A 25,027-nucleotide genomic window follows, 5' to 3' on the forward strand; every position below is an offset into this window, starting at 1 on the left:
AATTGCTTCATAAGTGGGTCCCCTGAATCCCTGGACACCCTTCTGGGTACTGTTGGGGCTTCATTATTGGAGGATGAGTAACCAGCATTGGTCTACCAGTGCTTGATTGGTAAAAATAAGTGTTGGTGTTTAAAGTTTTTCTCAGAAGCCAGTGACCAGCACTGCTGAATCCTGGGCTTGTCGAATGTCAAGCCTGTCTAGTCTTGATTATTCCTCCTGTCTTTCGTCCACCACCACCATACACTCCCTTTCACTTTATTTCACTCTTGCAGGTTATTTTTCGTCCTTGCATTCTCCCTCTGTCACTGTTTTTCTGTCCTTCTCTTCCACCCCCCCTTTCACTTTTTTGATCTTGGTCAAACTGATGAATAAAAATAAGTGCTCGTCCCTATAAACGAGTGCACGTGGGTTCCAAATGTTGCCAGCAGCTCAAATTAAGCCCGCCCTTCAATATTTCCATAGTCATTTGGCAGTCATGGTTGTTCCCAGACACCCTTGCCGTTCATTGGGAGTGGATCTTTACACAAACACACAGGGCCTCATTTTAGCTCGCAATGGGGATATTCAGGCTCAGGAAAGGTACGTGGAAGGTGCTTTGGCCAGTGCAGGGTATAAGCAGGTGAGTTAGGATCACTAACCAGCTTACCTGCTCTTTGTGTTAAGCCATGTTCCTTCTTCTTGCTCTGCTGGATCACCTGTTAAATATGTTTCACTAAGGCGGCATCCATTGCTATCTTCCGCAAGTAGTCCATAAACCTGGGCAGAGCTAACTCCCAGTGTGTTTCCATTTAGAGGATGATTGTCCACATGCAGTTCGAGCACAGGTCCTGCTGACCAAAACAAAGGTTAAACAGTTTCCTGCTGTATTGACTTTTGGAGGAGTTGGACAGATGTCTAGGACTAGATACCTGTATTAGGCAACACCTCTTTATGTATAGAACTCATTGTACATACCTTTCCTTGAACGAACATAATACAATTAGATTTAGCCAGATATGGATTTTTTTTAAACCCAGTATTTAGCTAGTTACAGGTTGCAAATGAGAGAGTATATAGAGGAATGTCAAGAGTGCAGGAGTCAATCGTCATCTGTGGGATGTGTAGAAGGGTATCTTGCATAGCAGCTTTCCAAAATAGAACAATGGCAACCACGCTACAACACAATGACACATTTGAAGGGGAGGGTTCAACCTACATTAAGTGAAACATGCACTCTGGCTCAATCTCTGCTGCCGTAGAGCTCAGGCATGTAGAAGACTGTTGAGAGAGAGAGAGAGATTTGTTTCCCCTTCCTCCCTCTTTCAAATCTGTCACTCATTTCTGCCTCCCCCTACCCCGATCTAACTAGGTGCTGGCTACATTAAATTGTGTGGGTGGTTTGCAGATCTGACACCCAAGATGCATCAAAAATTTGCATCCCACTATTCCAACCAAACTGCAACAAATTGGAAGTCACCTAGACGTGTGACAGTACTCCCTTGGGTTGCTTCACATTAAGGCAAAGACGAACACAGCCTTTCGGCTCATCAGAGCTGACATCTGTGTAGTATCCAGCTCAGTGAGCAGCAGATGCCAAAATACCACCAACATGGATGTTGCAGTGGTATCCAAGGTCTTAAACTTCCACAAAGCTCTAAAATGCGCATCATGCACCACTATCCCACTACTAAGACATTTAAGTATTCTTAATGCACCTCTTTTATCATAGAAGTGTTTCAATATTGTGAAACTCCTCCGTCTTTTCTGGCTTGCATCAGGCACCCAATATCCCAGTAGTGAGACATTGACAGGGCTCTTGCAGCCTCTAATCTGACGTGCGCATGGATCACCGTGCCCCTGCTACTCGGAAATCCACAAAACTCCATTAATACACCTTTCACTCAACCTTCACCATATGCTGGACTTGCAAATACCGGCTAGCCGTCAAGCTTCTCTGATAAATCTCTTTCCAGGCCTGCTGTGTGGACTTGAATCCTTGCAGAGCTTTCATAATGTACCTCTTTTATTGACTTGCACCATGAACAGCTATACCACTACTGAGACATTTGATGGCACTCTCACATTGCACTTCATTCCTGGCTTGCTCCATAAACTAGGATACTTCATGGAGACTCTCCAATTCACGACTCTCGATTTTCATCATCCACTGATCTAAAAGGACTGAGGCCTCCAGACATTCCTATATTGTACTCTATATAATCAGATATCCAGACAGTTTTGAAAGTTCACCTATTTACATCCGGTACTGCCACCTTCCTGACCTACAGTTTGCACTTGTATTGCAGCACCGAGGCGTGCACAGGCTCTCTCAAAGCATGTTTATCGGATCCCCTTGATAGGATTTTATGCAACGCTCCTAAAAAAGCAACCCTGTCCAGAATCTATACTGTCTAGGGCTCAGGGCTCTGACCTCTACCCCCCAGCGGAACCCCAGTACTGTGGAGTTATCAGGATTTACAGAGTATCAGTTGATGTATAATGAGGACCATTGGAATTTTTCTGCAGTGGAGCACCAGATTAACAGCAGGGTTGATTATGCAGCAAGAAAAGGCAAATTATTCAGCACATTTCTGACAGTATTACTTCCTTATTTTGTAATTTTTACACATAACACTGTCTGGGCAAAGGTTTCACCTCCCTCATTGGCACCACTTTAACAACCAAATACAGAAATAATCAATTAACCTTTGCAAAGGGCCTTCCACTGCACATAAACACAGGCATGTTTTTTATCAACCTTTGATTCATTTGAGCTAGAAACAAATTTGTTTTGTTGAAATCTGCAGGTTATGCAGCAGATGATGGATTATGTGGCAAAAGCGCCAAATCCACATTTATGTGAAAAAAAACTGCTGCCGTAGAGTCTCATAATTCCAGTGGTCCTTTGTGTAATACAGGCCATTTTCCAGTGTTAAAGTATGGATAGGGAAAGCTATACCCTCAGTCTACAGATCAGATGAGGTAAGCACCTATTTGCTCCTTTAAAGCAGAGCTCTCTAAAAATCGTTATCCTCTAAATGTAGGTCAGTGTCCCCCAAAAAATGCAAAAACTGTCCCCTTCAAATCTAAACCAAGAGCCATCTTGCCGGTTTTAAAACGCATGTGGCCTAATCCCTGACTCATTGAGCCATTCATCTGTCTCTCATGATGCACCTCTGTCCTAACTTTTAGTAAGCTGCTGTGGTATTGCAGTGCTGGGCCAGTGATGGCACTGTTGAAATGCATTTCCCTTACTGTTTTTATTGTTTTGTTTAATTTTATTAATAGGAATTAGTGTGTCACTCTTTCTAGTGAGAGTGATTATAGGTCAATGCACATGCTTCAGAGTTTTGCGTAACCTTCAAATTGACACGTTCAAAGCTATAGTGGGCCGTATGCCCCTTCAAACTTTCTTAGTCATACACAGTGAGTATCATTTATTTGGGAAATTACACCTCTTAATAACGATGTCAAGGGAATTTTGTTTACATGTGATATACAAAAGTGATATTGCCTGCAAGCTCAAAGTACTTGTATAAAATGCTGCTTAGACCCTACTACAGGGCCACAGGAATTATGTGGTAAGGAAAACACCAATTAATGCAGCAAGAAAAGACAGATTGTTGCACAATGGGGCACTTTGTATAGTATTAATTCATAGGCTTGTCATTTTTGCACATGGTAATGCTCCTGGCAAAGATTTCTATTCATTAGGGTCAATTTAACAACTGAATATAGATAAAAGCAAACAAAAGATGAGCAGTTAACCTTTGTAAAGGGTCCTTTACTGCACATGAACACGTCGCTGCGCTTTTAGTAACTGTTGATCCATGTTGGATTATGTGGTAAATTCATAATTATGCGAAGAAATCCGCGTCCGCAGAATCGCATAATTCCGGTGGCCAAGGTTATAAATAAGATGAAATCACTGCGGTAACAATTAGTATGGAAATCTGTGTTGCTGAAAACTATGGAGGACCTGCAGGCTACTTCCCCACGCAAAGAAAAATGCTGAGCATGGAAGGCTGCGAGTATGATGCTTGTTGCAACCAACATCCCCCCCACCCCATCAGACAAAAGACTAAGTATGTTGTGTCTCTCAATTAGCATTAAGACAATGTGTAACCTGAGGCCCCTTCCTCCGCTCCCCACCACTTCCTGGACGTCATAAAAATAAATGCACTGTCTTAAAATCACAAAGGATCCTCGGCAGCAGCGCTTAACTGCCCAGTCGAGTTCTAAGGCCAGTAAACGTTGCCCTTCGTGTTTTACTGCCCTGCAGCTGGTGCCAGAGAGAACGATGTTTTGTTTGGTTGGCATGAAGCTTGGAATGGAATTCTTGAGGCTAATCTTGCATCGGCCTTACAGCGCCTCTAGGAAGATGGAGTAATTGCCAGGTTAGGCGCTGGATTTTTATGGCCAGATGAATGCCGATCTAGGGGTTGCTGTTGGTGCTTATATAGTTGAATAGTGCCTCCTTGATCTTAGCAGGTTGCCAGAAGCGGCACCAAGGGCGGACGAGTTCTCCAGTTTACAGAGATGAGTACAGTACTTTAACGCGCTCGCCCATTGGCCATGCTCAGTTGCTTGGCTGATATACCCGAGTACGGACGTTGCTAAAAGCCTCCTTTCCGAATGTGTTTCTCTGTTAGCTTTATCTAGTGTTAGTTGTCCTAGCGTTTTCGTGACTGTGGCCGCCTGTTTCAGCCTGTGCGAACGGGCACATACACTTTGTGTTGTGTTTCGAGTCACAGATTTGTATAGCGCAAATTCTGTCACGTTGCAGCGCTAACTTCTGATGCTAGATACCTTATTGTTCAGTGTGAACGTTCACATCGCGTGTTAACACAAATAAGGTCCGTTTTCACGTTCTGTTAAGGACTGTTTGCGCTTTGTCTCTGAAAGAAGTTTAATTGCATTTTCTTCTAATGATCGTGTGGTACAGCAGAATACGGCGAAAGCACGCCACAATGAGAGAGCTATCTGAAATGATGTACAATGCTCACAGCACGCTTCTCGCAGAATGTAGAGGCGCTATAGGAAACGTTGGGGGTTATGGTTCGCTGGTTTTCAGAATCTTGTAGTTTGACAAAATGTGTTCACAGAACTAGGCCAAGTATGTTTCTCTTGACTCTTTTGTAGAGTGTTTATTTTTTTAGGTCGAGCCTACCTGACAGCAAAAAAGACCAATTGTCCGCTTACCAAGAATTTACATTGGACTTAAAACCCGCCCAGTGTTTACCATTGGTTGACTTAATTGTCAATCTCATTTGCTTGCATTGTCTTTGTTTTTCCCTCCCCTGGACCCTGTACCCATTTTACTTGTTCCTTCAGTAGCGTCTTCTGCAGCCTGGGTACTCATAAATGAACATGCCACACACAGAGCTTGGTCTTAAATGTCTTTATTCTTTTGCATGCAAATGCAAGCCCAAACTCAGTATTCTAAAACTGAAATCCATTCACAAAACAGTCATGTCACAGTTCTACAGACTCCATCAGGTACCAAAAGGTTCATCACTACTTGTACAACACTACATCTCCCCCTTGTTAAACAAAAACTACACACATATATTACAACTCTTTTATGAGTCTCTCTGGAGCTTTTATCAAATGCACAGATCATGCCCTTTCTAAGCTGGGAAAAGAGACGAGTAACGTCCATGACTGACACAGGTGATGTGGGGACAGATACGTTGAGGGGTTTCTCTGCAGTCTCACTTGAACCAGTCTCAGCTAGAACAATGAACTGGTAAATTTCTGAAGTGCAAAGAGTATGACACAATGGACTTCCCAGGACGGTGAGCAGCTGGCATGTGTCCCTTACTAGATAAGACTTCAAACAGTTCAGCTTCAAAGGGAGCATCAGATTTATGCCTTCTGTAACGTCGCCCCAACACTGTCCTTCATGAAAAATAATGTTCTTGGCACCTCTACGTTTGTCATCATAAACTTTCATGTTTCGTTTACGACCCAAGTCTTTCTAAGTTCACCATAAGTGCTAGATCTTCTAAATGGTACATTGTGATAACTTGGTTGTCATGGCACTCTCGAACATCAGTGTGGCTGGACTTTCACCTGTAGTTGAATGAGTCGATACATATACTTGAAGAGTAGCTTGAAGAGCTAACTTCAAACTAAGTTACTCATATTTTGCTCACTATACAGTCTTTTTCAACAACACCATTTGCTTGTGGCCAAAAAAGTGATTTTCTGATGCTTGACATTGAGTTGTGTAAAAGTCTCTTGTGAAAGATGGACCATTGTCAAATTTCAATTTTGAGGTAACGTGCCATAATGCACAGATTCCATCTGATCTTATAATGACTTTCTCTTGAGTAATCAATGAAAGATCTTTGAGTGGAAAAAAAAAAAATACTCATCGATAATCACCAAAAGGTGCAAAGAAGCCCACAACAACTCTTTTTTCCATACATGGTTTGGCAAGTCTGACCTGTTCAAGGGATCTGGAGTGACTTTGGTAGATAAGCGATTGCACAAATGACAGGCTTTCAATTCTTTCTAGACTCATCAAGATGAGGCAGCCAAACTCTGTCTCGAAGAGCTCATTTGGTAGCAACAATTCCACAGTGTCCTTTGTGGGCCACTTCAATTATTTGTTGTTGCAGATCCTCTCATATAAAAATTCTTGAACTTCGTATAACAATGCCTTCTTGAGTAACTGATAGTTCCTCTTTTACGTTCTTAAACTTATGATATTCACAGTCACGTGTAAGAACTCGAGTGTGCTGCCTCCAGTATTGAAGTGTACTGATATCTTTTAGTATCAGCATGTCACTGTCTTTGCTCATTGTAGAAATATTGTGTTCCAGAGAAACAGCAGCATGAGTATTTGATTTCAAAATTAAGTTATTGTAGGCTTCAGCCGCTTTGGAAGGGCCACCCTGACACTGTACTGACATGTGTGAAAAGTAGTCAGCAGGGTTTTGATCCTTCCTTGGTCAATGCACAGAAGTGTAATCAAATTTCTGTTGCTACAAGCCCCAACATTCAATTCTGGGAGGCATCTTGGATCGCCAAAGATAGTAAACAGTGCTTGATGATCAGTTACACGAGTGAAAGGTTTGCCATATAAGAATATGGGGAATTGTTCACACACCCAGACTACTGCTAACTCTCTTTTTCAGGTTATGAGTAGGCACGTTCATTTTGTGTCAAACCTCTGCTTGCATAGAACACAGTATGTCTTCATCATTTGGGTGTCCATTGTGTTGGCAAGGATCACACCCAACCAGACTGGGCTTGCGTCAGCAACAACTTCTGTTTGCAGCTTTGTATAAGAGTAGGCCATTTCAGTGGCATTCTCATTTGCATGCTTGATATTCCTAAAGCTTTGTGCACATTCATGTGACCAGTTAAATGGAACATTCTTTTTTGTTAATTCTTTTAAGGGAGCACTTATGGTGGAAAGTAACATATGTATCTAGAACAGTAACTGGCCATGCCACGGAATGAACATAACATAACATCTTGTGGGGGATTAGTAGCTGACAAGCCTTGTACTTTAGCAGGACTTGACATCATATCCCAATGAGAAAAGATATGGACAATGATTTCGAGATTTTTTTTTTTTTTTTTTTTTGTAGAACACACACTTTTCTGCATTCAATGTTAAACCTGCATCAGCAAGTAGTCATAAATTTGTGTAAGAGCTTTATCATGTTCTGTGTGGCCCCAAAAACCAATGTCATCACTGTAATTGAAAGCATTTTTGACAGGTTGTATTACACATCTAATGACATCTTGAAACAGTTCTGCAGCTAAAGACACTCCGAAATGTAATCTTTTCCATCCAAACAAACCAACATGAGAAGAGGTGGTAATCTACCTGCAATTTTCTTCAAGTTCCAACTGATGAGATCCATTGTTCAGATCAAGGCGAGAGAAGACTTTGGCTGCTTTTGACTGTGTGATCATGTCAACAGTGTGTGGGGCGTGATGTCGTTCTCCTTCAGTTGCCTTGTTAGCTTGACACATGTCAATGCAAATGCATACAACTCTTTCACTTTCCTTTTTAGGTACTACCAGTATGGGTGAAGCCCTCAGAGTTGGACAAATAGATTGTTCAATGATATGCTTTAGTAAGGTCTCAAGCTCTTTGTCAGCAGCTACTTTTAAATGAAATGCAATTCGTCTGTGTTTGAGCAGCAGGACGAACGTCCGCATTGATATGAAGTTGCACTTTCCTGTTCAGTTTTTCTAATCCATGAAATAAAGAAGGGAACTGGCTTACTATTTTGTGATGAACATTCATGTTGTAGTTCACGGATACCAACTCCATTTCAGCAGCTGTATTGAGACTGAGTAAACAGGCATTTGGCGCAGTTCCTTGAAGCACATGAATAGGTACTGTACCTTTGTATTTTTATGTTTCAGAATTGCTGTGAAAGAACATTGACTGTTTAATGACGTTGATACAGCCCATGCCTACACTTTAGTTTTTGACAGTGTGAGACCGGGCAAAGGAGACAGTTCATTGTATTTCTCTTCAGGCATAATGTTTATCGAAGCACCACTGTCAATAAGAAAAGTTATGGAACAGCCATTTATCTTCAGTGTGATTATTGGACAGTGTGTGACTGACTTGTGATTTTTCTCATTGACTTTTCTTCAACTCTTAATTTTCTTCACATGCAACCAGTCTGACGTGTGTGTTTTTCCAAAGTCAACATCGTCATTGCACAACCATCTTCTTCACTATCACTTGACACTGAAATGGAAGAACTCTTAGACGAAGGTTTAGATGACAGTCAACTTTGTTTAGTCTCTATTTTTCTCAGCTGATGTTGCTGTTTGACCTTCTGGGAGTGTGTAGAACATCGCTTCTGGAACATTCGGGGATCCGTATTTTCTCATGGTGACTCACTTAGTTTTCCCTTTGCTTTGCAAATCATCACAAAATGGTTCTCTTTCCCGCAGCCTTTGCATATTTGTCCAGTGGTGGGACACTTACCTTCATGTGGAAATGAAAATCTACATTTAAACACAGTTTATTTTTCTTCAGATACATTACTTTGTGTCTTTCATCCTTGTGTTTGTGCTTTGTTTTCATGTTCATGACTGACTCACTTTGGGCACCTCCGGTCTCAATGTCAGCAGCTTGCCGTTATGCACTTTCCTCAGCTCTGGCAGCCATGAGTACTCGCTCCAGCTTAAGTGTTCCTCTCAGCATTAATCGTCTGAAGGAATCTGGCAAACAACCTTCTATGACTCTTAGACATTTGGCTTCTTCATCATTGAATTCGTTGAATTTCAAATGTTTGAGAGTATCAAGCCTCTCAACAAATTTGTCAATTGTTTCTACAACTCTGTTATTCCTGACTGAAAATATATCTTTCATAATCAAGATTCGGCATTGGAATTAATTTAACAGTCAGGGCTTCTTTGATCTTACGGTAGGAGACTTCATCAGATGTGGTATTTTCTTTATTACATCTTTTACTCATTCACCTGCAAAATTCTTAAGATATTTGATAATCTTTTTTTCATCTATTACATCCAGTACATCAACTAAATCATCAAAAGTCTCTATCCAGGTTTTCCATCTGTCACCAATATTAATCTTTTTGGCAGTATTGAATGGAAGTGATGCTTTCCAGAAGCAAGCAGCATTATAACCATTTGTGGAACTTACTGACATTGATATCGGTGTACTCTCCAGACTCACCTGCTGTCCACCAGGATCTGTTCCTGGTCCCAGTTCTGTCTGTGGGGCACTGCCTTCTTTTAACAGTGAGTAGTGGCTTTGTTTCTTACATGGGTTCTTCACCCTTCTTGCCTCTTTGCATTGTATGCTATGTACATAGTTTCCACTGCCTGCTTCGGGCTATCACGTATTTTTTTGTTGTTGTTTTTTTTAGAGCTTATTTACATTCAAGTATCACTGCCTTTGGTGCTTCTCTGTACCAGGTGATTGCTGCCTTTAGCGTTATTGTTCCTTATATCTTATAGCTCTCTGTTGCGTTGTGGTGCTTGTACCTCTTTTATGGTTTTACCAGCAGGTACCCGGCCAAAATTGCATACATTTCTCTGGAAGGCCTTAGTCTTTTTCGAAAGCTCGGCACTGGATGGAGTGGCACTTTGAGTCCACATATGCCAAACTTCACGTCGACTGAGGCGTGTGTGTAGCATGCACGAGCAGTTTGCTGGACCACTGCAAACTCTCTGTGAGCACTGTTGGTTCTTTGGGTCATGTATCCCGCCTCATCGTCAGTTGTAGTGTCCAGCCTGTGTGTTATTAAATGAACACGTCACACATGGAGCTTGGTCTTACACGTCTCTATTCTTCTGCATGCGTGAACACAACATTCTAGAACTGAAATCCATTCACCAAACGTTAACACTGACGTCACAGTTCTGTGGAGTCCTTCAGAAACCAAAAGGGTCCCAAAATTATTACTTGCACAACACTAAACCATTTACTTCTCACTTTCAGGTAACTACACGTTTCTTTTTGCTTAAGCGTTCCTTCAGAGTGCATGTGATTCCCAGTTATCTCCCTCGTGTGCTTCTCTTTACCTGCCATAAGTGATGATCTTTCTTGCCTGTGCTCCGTGTTTCACTCACCTGTGTGCTTCTCCCTTTACACGTGTTTTCTTCTTGTGCATCTCATTTGTCCTCATTGTTGCTCCTTGCCTGCTGTGCTTTTTTGATCCAGCCCCTCAACCTCAAACCCTCCCCACTTCCTTGATGGGATTTTTTTATTTTTTATTTTATCGAGTTTTTTTTGCAGGGACAGGGCAGGCAACAAATTGCCGCCAGCATTTCTGCGTTATAAATAAAATCGCCATTATACCATATTATGTTTATATTTTTTGATTTACTCTTTGAATGAATGTGTGGCATGACATGCACATGCCTTTAGAATTACACCTTTTTTCATTTTTGTTCATTCTCTACAGCATTATCATTTTTTGCTGATTTTTTACATCGGAAAGGCATTGGCAGAGCAAACAATTCTCAATAGCAAAGCCTTTTGGCTTAGCCAATGCCTGTTTTGCACTCCTATGCTAGTGCAATAAGAGAGACAAGATTGATGGAGTAGGACAACACTTGCTGCTGCCTTTAGCTCATAATTAAATCTTATGCAGTAAATGTTGAATTGTTTTAGGCTGGTCAGTACTTTCATGTTTGGTCTTGGACTGCAGGAGATCGTGCAAAACGCCTCTTGATGGACAATGCTAATGGTCACCTGCATGCAGCTATTGTAGCATGAAGGTGGGATGGGGCACATACATTTCATCATTGACACCAGCCATGTTGAAAAGCAGCAATGTAGACCGCTTTTTGCAAGACCTCTGCACATTAATCAATTGAAATATTCTTCAGTGCTAACTTATGATGCATAATGTCTGCTGCAAGCTTCAGCTTTCCATCAGGTCAGCAGTCTATCCATTTCTCCCTGTTCCATCCAGTTAACATTTCAGTTTTTGTACCAACTCTTGCCCTTCACTTCGTGTGATGCACAAATGCATGCTAACCATTCAGTACTTACTGTTGTTCAATCTAGGCGTTGTATTTACTTGACTAGATCTGTGCCACCTCAGAACCTCCTGGGAGAAAGTCCGGTCACCCACACGAAAAATCTTACTGTAGTTTTTCCCCCTACAGCAAACCTAAAAGTTAACCAAGTTTATTGATATTTTTCCAATATGTAGTTATTAAGATCAAAGTAGCATCTTATTTATTGCTAAAATGATGGGTGCCAACCATCCGCTTGCTTGCCAAGATGTAAGGGGATGTTGTCATTAATCCATAATGCCCCACAATATATATGCCATCTTTAGCTTGTTTGTAACGCCATATGATATAGGCTTGAGTGGCTTTTTTGCCAAAGAAAGTAGGTGATAATGTGCATCATATGGGGACTCAAGCTTCTTTCCAGCATGCTGATCAATAAAATTCAGGTTGACATGTCCCTTTGTGTGTCCTGCATTAGATTAACCTACGGGCCCTTTTTTTCCATAAGCCTGGTTAAACACACTTCATATGTATGTGGACTGCTTGGAGCTGCCTTCATTGGGCAGGTTATTGGGTATCATCTCATTCTTCCTGTCCCTTTCAATGTCCCTCTCCCTTCCCACGTCCCTTTCTCCCCCTTCCCACGTGCCTTTCTCCCCCCTCCCTCTCCACCCTCGCCTCTCAGTCCACACATCTTTCCCTCTACCTGTTCCTCTTCCATCCCATGCTCCTCCTTGCCAACTTTATGTGCCTAAGGACAAAGTGCAATTATGGTTTTAAACTTTAAAGATCACCCCTCTGTACGTTCTGCACTTCAAGTGAGGTGGCGCTGTTTTTGAATCTCCAGCTGAACAATGCGTCTTCTGTCACTCACTGGCATAATTAGTGTTAATTTGAGTGGCCCCCGTGCCGCCCTGTATGCTCCATCATCAAACTTTAGTTGACATTTGCAGTAATGCATATTTAGGCAAAATTCAACTGCTGTTGCAGTTTTGTAAATGACATCATGGGGACCTAAGCACATTTTATAAAACCCAACCAAGTATTTGTTCTTTCGACAAAAGATAGCTTTTGACAAAGGTAACGCCTGAGTTTCCTCTTGCTTTAACCATGATTAACATTGCAGCCGATGATAGGCATGGGGGCATGGGTGCAGTTAAAGACACTGTTTTGATGCTGCCTTGCCCTTGGAAAAAGCTTGAGATCACTATGTAGCGTGGGCATCTGAAGTCTGGCTCTCTTCCTGTGACCTTACAACGCCCATCAATACATGAACCTAGTGTCTGTTCATATGAACTTCCGGCATCTTCTGTGTGCGTTCTTAAAAAATCAGTGTTTACTTTATTGTTGACCTATTAGTCAATTTATAGCTATATCTAACATTAGAAATAATGATAAATGAAATGTTCCTTGCCCTGACAGGCCTATGGCTGTGTAAAAAAAAATTGCAGTTTCTGTATTGAAAGTTTATCATTAATTATTTAGCAGCATTATTTAGCATTAGTTTATCAGTGGTTTAGGGCAGCAGGCAAAAGTATGGTCACCATAGGTTACTAGGCTTTCTACAGGTGTCATATGGTTGTGATTGCCTGATAGGTTCGCAGATCTTGTGTCACAGGGTGTGGCTTGCTCATATAGCTGTGAAACTCTGAAGAGAACACAATATACATTACTGCAAATAATGCAGTTGAAAGGTGTCTAGAGCTGAGTCTCACGTTCCCCCCTGTTTGCGTTATAAAGTTCATAGAAGATTTATCGAATTAACTTGTTTTTAGTGTTCGATGATACATTTAAAGGCTTTTTTGTAAGAAAATTGAAATTTGTGATTCTCCTTTAACTTTTTACTGCCACTCCAGAGCTCAGAAGACAGATGCTAATGCATACGAGAAAGGTGATAACATGAGACATTTGTGGGTGGGGACAATAGAGTGCCAATGGAACCAAACGTGGTTACAGAGAGGGAAAATGATGAAAACCCATTGGAGCAAGGGTACGAAAGGTGGGAGGAAAAAATAATGCAAAACAGGAAAGATAAAAGGAAGAAAAAAAGAAAGCAGGAGGGAAACTAGATTGTTAGGAATGGAAGAAAAATAGAAAGTAATAAAGTAAAAGAGAAAGGAAAAAAGAAAAGAGAAATGAAGTAAAGAAAGGAAACTTTTCTTGGAGGAACAGTTCTTGGGGCACTTCCTTAAAATGATCAAGATGACACAATCCACTCACTCCGTGGTAGCCCTGCAGTTTAAAGTGGGAAGTAATTCCTTTTTCTGGCTGCTCCCTTGGATTTAACGAAAACTAAAGGGAAATGCAATGTAGACTTGTTTACTTTTGCAGCATTTAGATCGGGCGTTCATTACAGAGTATTTAGTGAACAAATTCACAAGAAAAAAAGGTATGTTGTAAAAAAAGCAGGCTTTTCAGCTGTCTTTAAGATTTCATAGGAAAGGGTTGTCCTGATAGCTACTGGGATAGAATTAATAACTGTGAATATAAGAAATGCTTACAATTTTAAATAATTTTTAGATTGTTAAAAAGCAGGAATCTGTAAGTGAAGCTCAGAATGGGCACACTGTCAATGAATTTTATGCATCTGAACTGACAAATAAAAACTGAGCTCCATACTTTGAGTGGCTCCCAAAGAAAGAGGGGTCTGGAGCAGCTTGGTGTATGAAAGGGTATTGGAGCTCTAAAGAGAGTGAAAACTGCCTGAAATGTGAGTATTAGGTTGCTAGTTTAGTATTGCTGAATAGCTTCGTTGTTTTAACAAGGGGTTTTTAACACCTTCTGTGCCGGGGACGTAATGGTTACGTCCTCTGGCACAGTGCTCCTGTGCCGAGGATGGAACCATTACGTCCTCGGCATGGAGTTCAGAGGGAGCACTAGCACTTCCTCTGTGGGCTTCCCTCCCACCTCCCCATGGCAGAGATGGAAGGGGAAGCCCTTCCCCTTCCACCCCGACCCCTCAGTGACGTCTGACGTCAGCGCACATTCATGCGCTGACCTCATCAGAGGCCACTTCCCCCATCCAGCGCGATAGGAAGAGAAATGCTTTGCATTTCTCTTCCGATCATGTGATGGGAGCCTGAGAGGCTTCAAAGGAAAATAATTTCCTTCCCTTTGAAGTCTCTCAGAGCATTTCAGAAGCCGGATTGTAAAGCAATCCTGCTTCTGAAATGCCCACTAGACACCAGGGATTTATAATAAAAAGTGAAACTGGCAGAAGGGGAGCAACCCCTTGGGCAAGGGTCGCTCCCCAGGGAGGGAAGGTTTTTTTTTATGGGGAATTCACGGAAGGGGAGCAACCCCTTAGGCAAGGGTCGCTCCCCAGGGGGGCAAATTGTATTTAGACCATTTCTGCCCCCCCCCTTGGGGGGCCAGTTTTTGTTAGGCCAGTCTGCCCCAAGGGTGGCAGAAACCACTAGGCACCGGGGATTTTTTTTTTTTGCGCCAATTTCAACCAAGGGGAGTGACCCCTTAGGCAGGGGTTGCTCCTGGGGGGGGGGGGGGGGGGGATTTATTTTAGGCCATTTCTGCCTCCCCTGGGTGCAGATCGGTGTATTTCTTTTAGGCCGATCTGTCCCCGGGGGGCAGAAACCACTTAGGCACCAGGGATTGGGTGTGTGTGTATGTTTGTGTTTTCTTTAGGGGGGTAGCCCCTTGGGTAAGAGTCGCTCCCCATGAGGCACATTAGTGTTGGCCCATATCTGCCCTCCTGGGGGGCAGATTGACCTATTTTGGAAGGCCCATCTGCCCCCAAGGGGGGGGGGAAGCAGAACGCCCACCAGAGACCAGGGAAGATTTTGTTTCCATAATAGGTGGGTGGGGGGTATACCCCCACCCCAAATAAATGGGGCCAAAGTTGTTCTGGGCAAATGGGGCAATTACCCCTGATCCACACTCCAGGGGGTGGGGGGCAGAAAGTCTACTAGAAGCCAGGGAATTAAAAAAACTAAAAATAGTGGGGTGGTGGCTACCAACCAGTATGGGCCTGGTTATGCCCCCACCCCAACTGAAGGGGGTAACAGTCTTCCAGCACACTAAAACATCTTATCTCACAGCAAGCAAGAAGACATTTGATTATTTTGGGTTTTGGTTTTATATTTGGGCCATGAGAGCTTGGCTAACTCTCAAAATCGTCCTACTTGGAATGGTGATGGCTGCACTTTATGGACTTTGGGACGCTCCTATGTAGAAAAATCCACAAGACCTAGACACATCTGAAAACTCAACATCTGGGTGATTCCAGGGTGGTTTTTCACATGCACCCCACACAATTTTCTTACCCAGAATGCCCTGCAAACCTCCAACTTTGCTGAAAATCAAACTTTTTTCCCCACATTTTTGTGATGGAACCCTCAGGAATCTGCAGGAATCCACAAAATTTCTACCACCCGGCATTGTCTCATCTATACCGATAAAAATTCTGCTGCACTTGTCCGCCTAAAAATGTTTTTTTTTCAAACTGCCCTTTTGGACCCGCTTTGGTTCCCCCTCAATTTCGACATGTTTTTGGCTCTTCCCTGTCACAAGCCCACCTACACAAATGAGGTATCATTATCACCGGGAGACTGAGGGGAACGTTGGATGGTATGAAATTTGTCCCAGTGCAGTGATCCCGACCAGAAACGTGGGGAAAAATGTGATTATATATATATATATATATATATATATATATATAATTATTTTTTTTTAAGCTAAATTTGAGGTTTGCTGAGGATTCTAGGTAAGAAAACATTGGGGGATCCACACAAGTCACACCTCCATGGACTCCCTCGGGTGTCTAGTTTTCAGAAATGTCTGGGTTTGGTAGGTTTCCCTGGATGGCTGCTGAGCCAAGGACCAAAAACGCAGGTGCCCCCGCAAAAACAGGTAGTTTTGTATTTGATAATTTTGATTTGTCCAGATAGTGTTTTGGAGCATTTCCTTTTGCGGGCAGTAGGCCTACACACAAGTGTTTCCTAACGGATTGCTTCCATACTGTGTGGCAGGATGGGTGCAGAAAATGCCAAATGTACGTACTTGCATTGTATCACTTAGAAACTTGTTTACTAGAGACTTTTGCCACAGTCTCCACTGAGTGCATGTTTCACTGTGATCCTCTTGGCCGTTGCCTGGCTCATTACAGCATTATCATCTGCTTAATTTTTGTCTACCAAGGGACGTATCTCAAAGACCATAACCATACATGCGGTGGACACTCTAAATCTATCAGTTTTTTAGTATTAAAATAAAAGGTGCTGTCTTGAGTTCTAAATCGGCAGCTGTGCGTTTTGCAGATGTACATAGAAAAACATCTGTTGCATTATGAACCTATTATGATGGACCTAGTTCTGTGCAGTAAAAGGAACAGGGGAGGTCTTGTGAGTGCCGCAAGTGCTCCAAAATCATTCATGATTCTGTGGACAGGCAGGGTGGCCGGTCTTGTAGTAGGAAATTTATGTTAATTCAATATTATGTCTAGTACTGTGAAAGTAAGATTCTTGGGACCACCTAGGAACTAAAAATGGAAATATTTAAGAAACGTCTGCTCCATATCTAGCTATGATTGTGTGGTTCTTGATAGCCAAAGGGTCTGGGCAATACGTTTTAAAGCCTGGGGCAAAGGAAATAGAGTAATAATCTATATTGCTTTCCAGCAGTTTCTAAGCTGCAGACCTTCATTAACTGAAATTCTATGCACGGTAGACATATCACACAATGTGTGTGCTAGTGCTGGAATAGACACTATGACCTAGAGCCAGGGCCCTGTAGATGCCTTGGATAAACCCTAAAGCAACTTGTGCCAGGCATCATATTGGCGAGTGTAGCTATAGGATGCCATTAGCCCCTCCTTTCTCAAAGCAACATACCTGCCGTACTCTTTCAGTTCAGGTCGGATAGAAAGAACTGATAGGAGAAGGATGAGAAAGCGCTTCTCTGAAGCATCTCATGTGCCTACTGACTTCCCTATGGATTTCACTGTAGTGAGTGCTGCTTACAGTTCCTTCTCCTAATGAGGGTAGACAACCTGCGCAGAAGCCAAGGAGGGGTTGCAGATGATAGACTAAGAATAGTGCTACAAAAATTCGATCAGTGAAGTTTATTTTTGCAGTTGTTTCAAATCTGCGCGGTTTACTGAGTTAGTGCAGGTTTCTGGCACATGCCTTTGCTCAACACTTACAGAACACAAATTCCCCAAAATCTTTTAAAAATACCAAAAGTCAGTACATAAAATACCTAAATCAACATGTTTACCATGTGTAGTACCGCCTCAGGCACTCAAATAATTATTTCCTAAAGTTCTTGAACGCCAATGGCCACCACCTCCAATATTTCACCGTCACAGCCCCTACGTATTCAGTTTTTCGTAAAGCAGCTACTATTAGAAATATACTTGCCAGCGTTACAAGTAGGATGTACCGCAATAATAAAATTAATCTTTTGGTTAACGCCAAGCAAATAATACTGGAGCACTTCTTTATTTTATTTGTAACGATTGAGCACACGTGTGGCCCTCTGTCACATCTGGCGCTCTCTTAGATCCATGGCCTACATTATAGCATCAATGTTCTCAGCGCTCAGGTGCTCTCGGGTTAGGTTTGCGCTCCACAAATAACTACGCTTAATAAAAGCCCAGTCTCTACAATTGTTTTTTTCATAGATTAACCCTCCATTATTACTTGAACATAACTAACATATAAAAGGTTTTCTAATTGGCTGCTAAACGTGATTAAACACACTACTAAAATATATATCTGTCAAATCTGTTTGTAAATTCATATAATAGACCAAACAGAAGCCAACATCTAATGGTTGTGTTAGTCAGTTGGTCAAATATATTTCAAAGTTTTAAAAGAAAAGTAATTGCTCAAACATATTTTGATCCTGTTTTCATAGCAGTTGCTTGAAAGAATCCTTGCTGTAATTGCTCTTAGCAGCTCAGGGAGAGCCACACTAAAGAGGCAGGGTCGGGGGTGGGGCGGAAGGACTGGGTTTCTGGGTTTCCTTCCTTTCTTATGGTGCAGAGCAAACAAGCAGTCATTTGTTCTCTCAGAGGTGCTTCGCACCCCCACCCTTCTTGTGGCAGATCAATTGCCTGCAAGCCACAGGTGGTGCATTGATAATGATTGCATTGTTGATATCCCGTCTCCCCTCGCTCCCCCCGCTCCCATCCCCAGGTGCATGCATGGAAGTGCACGTGCACCTGGGGTCCCGTGCTCTGCCTTCAACAGGAGCTGCAGGCTTCAGTGGCCAGTTCCCTTGTGTGTTGTGCACCTGTGGGGGTGGTAGGCCCTCCTCCCCTTGGCTGGTAAATTTGATTATTGTTCAAGACTTTAGCTAGTGTTCTCATTCACACTAACAAAATGAATGACAATAAGCGTTCATTTTATTAGGAGTCATTTACAGCCAGCTTTTAGCTGGTACTTGTGAAAGACCTATTGTGTACAATACCAATACTTGGAGTGGGCTGTGGGTCATCTCATTGCTCAACATCTGTTGGCTTTCCAGTCTGTCATTTGCTTGTTTCGTATTTCTGTTTGTCCCTCCTCTGGAGCATAGCTTATTTACATTCCTTATGGTTAAATGACTTGTATCCTTCCACTGCTCATATTAATAAGTTCTTTCATTTACTAATGAGCTCTCCATTGGAGCGTGGTGTTTTTTTTAGTTTTCTGGTTGATATGCTGCTTCTCCCCTCACATCCCTGCCCCATTTATTTTGCTTTGCAACCCTCCCATATCTTCCAGAAAAGCACATTATAATAGGAATATTTTTCCACTATTGATTAAAATAAAAACTTTATAATTTTGGTTTTCTTTTATCTTCTTTCTGCCACATCAAAGCTTCGGATATGGCACACAGTGGCAGCATTTATGGCGTTGGGAGAGAACCAGGCTGCTGCACTCACTCAGCTTTTGTGAGTGACTGTAAAAAATGTCTTTTCATCAAATAGGCTTATAATATGCCCCCCCACCAGTCACCCTCTGTACCAAATGTCTAGGGCATTTGTGCCAGTTCCTAGTCGCGTAGAAATAATTGACAACCGTTGTCCTTTAAATTCAGAGACATCCTCAAACTGTTTTGATTACCTGCAGCAAGTGATTTTCTTTTTAAAGCTGGACCCTGTGCAATAGGCTTTTTAAATTTTGTTCAGCTTCCTGCGTGAAATTTGGAAAATAAAACGTGCCATTTATGAAGATTGAAAATACTGAATTTGGTAATCGGTTTTGGGATACCTTAAGATAGGCGTTTGCTTTTCCACCAGTATTTACATTTTATTTTCTTCTACTTTTTTCCTAGCAAAGCTTGAAAAACAAAGATTGGCAAAGCCAGTAGCTTAACGTTGTATAGGCTCAACCTATTGGTTTAGCCGGTGCTTATTCATTTTGTTTGTGGCAGTGAAAGGACTCTCATGGTTTAAGCACGGTAGTATGAATTTGAAAAGTAGGGGAATAGTGTTTACCCGCAGCCTTTTTTGGAAAACAAAGTAGTAGACATTCATGTGAAGTTGCATTACAAAGTCTTGAAACTTGGTCATTTAAAAGGATTCTGAGACTGAGTATTTTGGAACCGATATTCACGCAGATATCTTGCTGCTGTTGGCAGTGCACATCAGAATGCGCTGTTCTCCAAGTGAAGTGAGATCCTGTTGTCACTCCAGGCTGTTAATTCTTCAAATATTTGTAGAGCAAAACAAAGCAGGGAGTCAGTAAATATCTCCCTTGACTCTCAGAAGCATACAGTATAATTTACAAAACATCCCCAATGATGCAAAAAACATTGAAATCTTCTGATCCCCCCAGAGTATCCAACATAAAGGAAAAGAATGATCACTCAGTGCCAAGACTCGCACGGGAGCAAACTCCAGCAAATCACTTACTATCGCCCCTGGAACTTGCTGCCAAGCACTATCGTCTAATCATGTACTACCTCATTGTCATTGAGGCAACAACATTGAAGTTCTGAAATCTTTTTGTTGAGAGCGATGCCATCCGCTGGTGAGCCCCCACTCTTTAGGCCTCACAGTGCATTGGACATCAGGTTGTGACTCTGGCTACATTGTGGAATGTCTTCTGCCCTGTTGCATTCTATTTTAGCATGTTCAACTTAACCCCCACCTACTTGTAAAAGTGTGCCACTACATCACTGTAGCCACCACGGCGGCCTCACTCCCATTTTGTATTGCACATTCAATGCTGCATCAGTTCCATCTGCTGTGGGAGAGTTTCACCCTGTCCGTATGCCTACTGATTTCTCTTCTCCAGGAACCAACTGTCATTTTAAAGTTTCGCCTGCACAGCACTTGCGCTATGTTTGGAAAATCTCTTGTAATTAAAACAAAAACAAAAAAACTTGAAGGGTTTACAGCTTCCCCATTACTTACCATTCGTAGGATTCGCTGTCACTCATTTTCTTGATCTCACTGGTCTGCTGGTTTACCCACAACCTCCTTTGTATCCATTACCCTCCTCTCTTGTGCACCCCACACTCCTTCCTCCAGCCCTTCTTCTCTCTATTCAGGGCCTTTTATTTTAATTTTATTTTTTTGACGCTTTTATATAGAACAAACTCGACCCCCAAGGTATTGGGTGCTTTACATGTGGACCACTCGCATCACACTTTCAATTTGGGGTGCTTAGTTTATTGAGGAGATTAAGTGATTTGCCCAGAATCGCAGGATGTTGAGCAGATGCCGAGACTCGAACAGCTTCCCCAGTAGCAAGGTCAGCAGCTCTGACAGAGTGCCACATCCCCTCACAATTTTGCTTCAAGCTATGTTTGATAGCAGTCTACGCTGCTGTACAACATCCCTAAAACACATTGGAAAAAGCCAATAGATGTCACATAGGTGAAACCTATTGGCTTTACCAATTCCTGTTGCCTTTCGTGCATTTTTCGATGTCCATCCTTCCCAACAATGTATTCAAAAACGTTCTGTTTCTGTTTACTCTTCCCATTCCATTCCTCACTTCCACTCCTTGATGTGTCTGAATTACTCCTCTTCCCACGCACACCATCTTTTCTCTCCTCTTCCTTTCAATCATTGTTTTACTTTCTTCGTACATAATCTTGAGCCGCTGACCTTCTTCAAATTACTCCCTTTGCTGTAGCTACCTCACCTGCTTTTCTTAACCTCACTTCTTTTTTTCATCTCTGCACAATTTCCTTATATAGCTTCAAAGTCGCCTCTGCTTTGTTCTCCTTTACTTCAGTTTATCTTATCCTCCCTGGCTTCTCTTTCATATCTTTTATTAGTTTTGCCCTTCTCTTCTTGATATCCTTCACTGTATTACGGGGCTGGCTTCATCAGCTTGTCCTTACTTTCAATACCCACAGTTTCTAAAGCACGTCCATCTTCTTGTGTCACTACCCATATGCATAGGCCATATAGGTGATGACGCATGACACCCTTGCAAAGGGGTTTAGTCATGAACCCAATGAAGCGGACACATCCACCTTTACAACCTCCATAGCTCTTCCATGTTCGTTCAGTCTTTGTTTTAACCAGCTCATCATCCTGGTCCCATAGCTAAATTTCTCTAACCTCTGTTTAACTTGATTCAATTTGTCTAAAATTTCAATGGTTCTGTTGTGTGTGTGTAAGAGGCCATATATTTCAAAGATTAGGCTATGGTGCCCTCCAAGATTTCACAACAGGACTTGGGCTCCTGATTCTGCTGGTCCTGTTAATTGGTATTAGAATGTCTCTTGTGGTCGAGTAGTGAAATGGTTATATTTTTAGATACATCGGAGTCTAATATTTGTTTATTTATTGCACTCTCGCAGCACTAGTATCCTGTTTGGGGTGCTTAGTTTGAAGCTTTTAGTCTTGTAGCTTATGATTTTCATGGGTCTTCTGACACCATGGGCTTCTAGAAATCGTCTCTTAAGTACATGGCAGCAGAAAGCTTTAGTAATTCTTTGGTCCTTGATATTCTTGTCTGGCATCTCCTGTACTCTGACATTGCCAGCAACCACCAAACCTTCCTGTGCCTAAAAAATTATACTTGTTTGCTAGTTTTCGGGGTCTACTCGATCTGCCTCTGGTTTTCATTAGCCCTCACCACCTCTTTGTCCTCTATGCTCAAACTTCTGCTGCTGGCAGAAAGACTGAGTGGCTCTTCCTATGTGATTACTAATACCTCCAGGCCTAAAGCATGATATGATCACTACACTACAGGCTGCGAGCATTTGAGAAGAAAGTCAACTCTTAGCTGCTGGAAAAGTACATCTAGCCTCTGATGAACAACTGCTTACTGTTTTTGCAGCATATGTTTATTTTTGGTATCTTGTACCCGTTGCTTAAGTTACAATTTCTGTGCTCTACGTTTTGGAGATCTATCCATACCCTACACACAGCACTCTACACATAAACATATTAACACAGATTTTTATTCATGTATTCCGAATTATGAATCTGCATAGAAAATGAATAAATATAGAGAAGAATGCACAACTTAAAAAATGTGCCTACTTGAGTGGCCATGAGTAATCACAAAGTGCCTTTATGAACTGCTTATTAATATAACATTTTGTGCTCATGTTTAGATTAATGTAGTATGTTATATTATTGATCATGTATTTTGTGTTTGTTTTATTAATTGTAGGCCTTAAGTTAGCGAGGTCTTAGGCCTAGTTGCACAGCCTTATGTTAAATTGCACTGTTTAAATGAGTCGCACAAAATGGCTGTTTAGAGAAATTAATACCTAGTAAATGTTTCTTTCCCAGGAGAACTGCTTGCTAGAATACGCTGTATTGGCTATTGATACTATGTAAAGTTTGTGTGTGTGTGAAAGCGATGTTCCCAGGAACTAACAATAAATGCACTGACTGGAGTACAAGGTGATACAATATTGTTACCTGACGAGTCCGACAATTGGAACATGAGAAGAGGAGCCAATCGTGTGAAAGACAGTTTTAGTTATTCCTTAGATTTGAAGTTCTGCTTTCATTGGACTAAATGTAAACATACGATTCCTTGACCAATAGTGTCCCGGATGGTTTTAACTTGTACCCGTTCCAGAGACATTTCTATCTTGAACTTTATTGCTATGTTTCGATGCGGATGCTAATCAAACAGATGTCCAATTGACGAAGACAGTCTTTGCTTGCTGAGCCATACTTAGAGGTAATAGCCTGATGTTATAGTTGATGTAATTTTTCTTTTGTTTCTAGGTACCAACCCCTGATTGGATAGAGCCATAGCTAGATGTTTTTCCAAATTTGTGTTGACTAAATTGTTTTGCATGAAGCCCAAACATGCTATTCTAATCAGAACGTTAGTTAGGAGACTCACATGAGATGTTTGCTAATTATTTAACAGTTGATGTCAGTTCTCTGCCGAGTCTAAATGTATTGCTATTTCTATTGCGCAGTTATTCTTGCTATTGAGTTGTACTGTAATCCTAGAATGCAGTATCATACATGCTTTAATTAAATTGAGATTCTTCAGGTTTCTTCAACCAGTGTTATTTCTGTATGTATATCAGATTTTGAGATTGAGTTACGTGACATTAGCATTGTTTATATAGGGAAATAAATGTTCTAATTTTATCATAAAGGTGTGGTTATTCATGGCCAAAGGGAAATTACTGACTCACAAGATTCTATTGATTGATATTGTTATTGATTGGCATTGAAATCGAGTCCTATGATGGGATTTACTCTAAGCGCAGTCAAAAGGTCCATCGAACCTCTAACGCGTCACCTTATAAATTAAAGATAAGAAACCAAAAAGGGTCAGACGCGCTAACACACTACAACCACCACCCAAAGGCAGACATCTGAAAACCCACCAGACCGAATGTAACATTGAAGTTGTAGTAACCTTAATGGCACCAACAGCTAAACGAGCTGGGTGAACTAGCACCCTAGTACGTTGAAACAAATTGTTAGTTTGTGTTTGCAGTTTTGTGGTCGTGTCAATATGATAAGGATCTACAAAGGAAGAACAAAAAGTTGTGCCTTTTCTTACAAGAAGCTTGAGACTACCCCATTGTAGTAATGAGTGCAGCAAACATTCATCCAGGGAATTGCAGTTATCATTTGTCATTGCTCCGCCCCTTGGCGGATGGGCCAGTCCTGTGCCCATAAGAGCATCAAGCGTATAAACTTAGTAGGTTCACAAAGGAACAGTCCCAAGTCTCCAACTGCAGGCCCAATGAAGGCACATCTCGGAGCAGAAATTTTGCGAGTTAGTCCACCTAGTGTTATATACTATTTTGTCTATCAACAAGAATTTGCCAACACATCACAATATTAAGTGCCCTTTATCTAACACTGTTACCGACAGCTGGAAGTGGCACCAAGTAGAAAAGAGAATTTATAAGTTCACATTGTAGTAGACCTCCCACTAAGTCGTATGTTCTTCACCTTCTTTTAGGAAACAAGAAACTTTTGTTTTTTTAACTTAACGACTTATGTTTATAATAGTTTGTAAAATGTCTGTTTTGGGTGTAGCTATCAGTAGTGCAGCACATGCAGTGGCACAGAATGCGAGTGCCCTCTGAACCCTGATTATATAAGTCTTTTACTATTAAGTCACTAGGTAAAGAACCCTTATCTTTATTTGCTTTAGGGCTATGGCTCCCT

At 41.7% G+C, this 25,027-nt stretch overlaps 1 protein-coding gene across 4 annotated transcripts in view; it reads left to right on the plus strand.

The window, feature by feature from the left end:
• The window catches only part of APP (amyloid beta precursor protein), a 403,467-nt gene that overhangs the window by 165,463 nt on the left and 212,977 nt on the right, over positions 1–25,027 (plus strand). The gene's annotated exons all lie outside the window — the stretch shown is intronic.

This window comes from Pleurodeles waltl, chromosome 8 (assembly GCF_031143425.1).
Source record: "Pleurodeles waltl isolate 20211129_DDA chromosome 8, aPleWal1.hap1.20221129, whole genome shotgun sequence".
NCBI classification, from domain to species: Eukaryota; Metazoa; Chordata; class Amphibia; order Caudata; family Salamandridae; genus Pleurodeles; species Pleurodeles waltl.